The following is a 5,000-nucleotide window of genomic DNA, read 5'->3' on the forward strand; positions in this document are numbered from 1 at the left end:
CTAATGTTTGATAACGGGGGATGGGAAGAGGTGCCGAGAGTGAGTTGCATTGCCGTGATGTTGATTCTCCTGTTCGATACCTGATAGTTGAAATCTCTGGTGTCGCCAAGCCGGCCCCCGAGCCCCGAGAGTAATCTATTAGAATATTCTGGAAGTAGCTAAGTTCATATGTTTGCACCCCAGGGATTCCTAGGTTAGGTTTCAGAAGAGGAACAGCTGTCTTGGGAAACAGCCAAAATTCTCTCTCTCTCTCTCTCTCTCTCTCTCTCTCTCTCTCTCTCTAGTATCTATAGTGTATCCTCTCCAAAGTGACCTAGTGAGATTTATGAAAATACGTGAAGTTAATAAGTTTATCAGTTAATTTATGTAAGTTTTTAAGAATTTAAGCACTAAATTATTTCTTTTGTGTTAGTCTAAGGTTTTAGTTAGATTTAATATTTCAAGTCAAGTGATTATATAATTTTCAGAGCATATCATTTTTGTCTTAATCTAAGTTTTGTTCAGACTTAATATTTCGATCGATTTGTTTTCTTTGAGAGTGTTTTAACTTTTATAGAATATATTTGTATTTATAAAGAAGTGTATTTTTCCAATTACCAGTGTTTATTTTAGTATTCGAGCGTACCCTTGTTAAAGGACCGAGGTAAGAGGTGGTTTTAGATAATTACTAAGAATAGCTACACTCCTCTGCTCTTCGGATCAGCCAATCACATGCTGCTGGCCCCTCTCATCAAGGACTGTATGGTATTCGAAAGACACCTCGTTCATGCTCTGTTTGGAAAAGCCTAAATACTTATCGCAGCTACCTCACGGATTCACTACCCACCAACCTTCATAATCATGGTAAGTACACAATGACTGTGAGATAGTGAAAGCCTAGTGATATGCTTACCTTTTGATGCGGATTTGAAGTGCTTTAATGTTACTGAGGTGTCGTAGTGACTCAATGAAAAAGTGTAGATCCTATGCGGGATACTTCTGTCGAGTTTAGACGGGCCACGCTCATCCCACGTGCGACCATTTGGACCTTAAGTGTTAAAACAGCCAATAGAATATGACATCCAACAAATTTTCTTTAGTACTTGTTATAGTACTTAATTCTAGAAATAATAGTGATGATTTAGAGATGTTAGGTTCATGTGCATATAATCATTACCTTACAAGGGATTGAATGATAGGTTTTTGTTAGACAAAGTTACATTCTTTTTTTTTTTCATTACATGAATTTGATTTTTTTTTCTTTTTTTTTTTTTTTTTTTTTTTGCAGTTTCACATCTGTAAGATATATGGGCATCGTAGTGCTGCATTGGAGACTCAGGATCGTACACCATGGGTAGCCCTTTATCATACTGAATGAAGGGATGTTGATGTGAGCCCTTTGGATGTTGATAATTATGACGACAACCCTACCAACGACATTAATATCCAGGCCCTACCTAACTTCATTCATCTACAGCCAGACTTTTTGAGGGAACCTTATGAATATTTCTCCCAGTTGTTCACAGCTGAATTGAGGGAACACATTGTGTTCCAATCCAATCTGTAATCAAGACAGAAGGATGTAGGCAGCAACTTCCACATGTCAGGAGAGGGTCTTAGAGTTTTCCTTGGCCTCATCGTGTACATGGGCTTAGTTCTTCTCCCTATCACAGTCGACTTCTCGGCCATGAAGACCAGGATTCCTCAAGCTGCAGATTTCATGTCCATGAACTGCTTCAAGTCAATTCGATCTTCCCCTTCACTTCAACGAAAATGACCAGGCAGCAGCCTCCCAAGATCGTTTCTTCAATGTGAGGGTCTCCTTCACCAATATCCCCAGAGATTTCCTGAAAATTCCCGAGACTCGTATCCACTCCAGTGATGAAGTAATAGTTGCCTATAAGGGCACAAGAGCTGGTAACCTTCGCCAGTATGTAGCTAAGAAGCCTGAAAAGTAGGGCTACATGTTGTTCTGCCGTTTCAGCGTGGATGGATTTGTGCACGATATTCTTATGTACAAGGGGAGACAACATTTATGAGCCACCATACTCTGCTATCTGAAGAGCAGAAAGCCATGTCTGTGACTTCAAAGTTTGCTGTCACCTTAGTCAAGACCATCAAGCACTTCAATCACTCAGCAATTTATGCAGACAACTACTTTACCAGTATAGGGTTGCCCTGTACCTGAGATTGCAGTATGGATTCGGGTATGTGGGCACTGCCAGGGAAAACAGAGATGGTCATCCTCCCCTGAAGTCTGTGAAGTAGATGAACAAGAACTCGACACAAAGGGGCACATTAGACTACATCTCTTCTGATGGTATCCTTGTTGCAAGATGGAAGGAAAACAGCGTTGTGGCAATCTTGTGCACTGATGTTGGTGTCGAGCCCTTGGGTACAGTGGCTCAATATGACAGGGCACTAAAGATGAAGGTTCCCATGCCTTGCCCATCTGTCATCCAGATGTACAACAACCGCATGAGGGGCATTTACAAAAGTGACATGTTGACACACCTCTTCAAGAACTGCTTCAGAGCAAAAAGGTACTACATGAGGATCTTTACTTACTTCCTTGATTTGATCATCTACAATGCATAGATTTTATATATGAGGAATTGCTTAGCTTTGCATGCTAATCCAAAGGCCCTCAAGGACTTCCGTCTGGATATCTCAAATTGGCCCAGAGGCTTCAAAACATCAACTTCAAAATCACCAAGAATTCTCTTTTGCCAAAAAACGGGCTAATGGGTAGGTTTGCCAAGTGTTTGACAAGTGTAGAGACACGCTAGAATGCCAATACCCTACACATGCTAAAGCATGTTTCTATGAGGAGACCTGCAAGTACTGTTCTGTTGCAATACACATCCACATATCCCGCTGGATGTGTGAGTAGTGCAAGGTGGCCCTATGCCTCACTGAAAATATGAATTGCTTTGCTTCCTATCATAATGTTTGTAGGTAAGTGTGTGTGTTTCTATTTTTACAATTATGAGTAAGTTTTATTATATTTTGTGTATTATTTACAATTCTTTTATTGCATTGTATATTGTATTTCTTATATTAATTAAATTGTAAAACCATCTCTGTGTTTTTGTTATACATTGGAACAAAAAAAAGTGATTCATCAATAATAATCATATGATTTGTGGGTGAATCAACATTAGTATAAACTTGAAAAAGTTCACCGTTATGGCCCAAAGGATCCCATGTAGGCGAAACATGGTCCGCCTAAACTCGGCCAAGGTACCAATATGGGATACCTCTTTTTATGCAATGATTTCGTTAATTTGAAACTTTTAAAAAAATATACATAAGTAAAAAGGTCTTGTATTTACCAATATAACATACTAAAACGATTACATATAAATGCATACATTCATATATATATATATATATATATACATATATATATTGTATATAAATATATATATATATATATATATATGTATGTATAAAGTATATATACATATATATATATACACACACACCTATATATATATATATATATATAGGTGTGTGTGTATATATATATATGTATATATATTTATACATACATATATATATATATATATATATGGGAGACCGGGGCTATTTGTTACAATTTTACTATTTCTTATCGCTAATTCAATATCTAATGATGTTCATTGTATGTGTTATCATAACCGTATAAGAAAACGGCTAAATACTTTTTTAATGCCTGGTATATAAAACGAAATGGCAAAAATAAATTCTTGTATACAACTTGTCTACAATTGTGGGTAATTTGTTACAGATCGAGGGGTACATAGCTGCAAAATATGAAAAGCATCACATCTCTTAGTATCCGAAGGAATTTTGTCATCATTTTCTTTTACACAAATCATATACATAATGAGCACTTTCATTTGTGTAACTTTCATGAGGCTAATCTTTGCAGTTTCAGATACTAAATGTTGCCTGTTCTAGTCCGGAGATTTTTAGCATTCTATGAAGTGCAATGTAACTGCTCACCACCACCTTGGGCAGTTGTTCCACTACCACTGGGGATTGGGGAATGGGGACCGAGGCGGGGTTGTTTTATCAATTATCTTGTGGTTGGTTAGTTTCATCACTACGTTGGCTATTGGATATTCTTGATGGTTGCTCTATCTAGTACGGCCATGATGTTCATGGCGATATGCAAACCCTTTCACCATGTTAACTAAGAATATATATAATATATATATATATATACATACAATATATATATATATATATATATCTGTAGATATACATATATACATATATATATATATATATATATATTCGGCATTTACTCCTGATGCATAACGGTTGATGTTACTGGAATTAGCAGGGACTAGCATGGGTTACTTACTTGGCTTAGTTAGCTAGGCATTGTGCATCACAAGGAACTTGCCATTCTTTTATGTATTTAGCAAAGGAATCTTCTATAGATTTAGTCAATCATGGAAAGAGAAGATGACAGAATGGCTCTTAATCCTGGGCGTAGCAGGGTGCTAAGAATCTCCCGGATTATAAAACTAATAAAATGGAAAATAGGTAATTGGATTGTTAGAACCCTGAATCAGATTGGTAAGTTACAGCAAGTGGAGAGTAAATTTATGAAATATATTTTGTATATCTTGAACCTGAGTGAAACATATTGTAAGGGGATTGGTAAGAAATTTTAGACCTACGCAATATATATATATATATATATATATACTCTGGAAGATCAGATGGAGTTCGAAGAGAAAGGGTAGGAATGGTGATGACACCAAGAGCAGAAAAGGCATTAACCGAGTAGAGAGCTTTAAGTAGTAGATTGTTACTAGCAAAGTTCAAATCAAAGCAATGCAATATGAATATTATAGTTTCCTAAGTCCCAACAAATGATTCCCCTGAACAAAGGAAGGATAAATATTATGAAGAACTGCAGAGGGTAATAGATGAGATCCCTGAGAGAGGTATGCAAATTGGGATTGTCGCTTTCAATGCTAAAGTTGTAAAAATAATCAAGGGATAGAGAATGTGATGGGTGT

This window comes from Palaemon carinicauda, chromosome 7, assembly GCF_036898095.1.
Source record: "Palaemon carinicauda isolate YSFRI2023 chromosome 7, ASM3689809v2, whole genome shotgun sequence".
Taxonomy (NCBI): domain Eukaryota; kingdom Metazoa; phylum Arthropoda; class Malacostraca; order Decapoda; family Palaemonidae; genus Palaemon; species Palaemon carinicauda.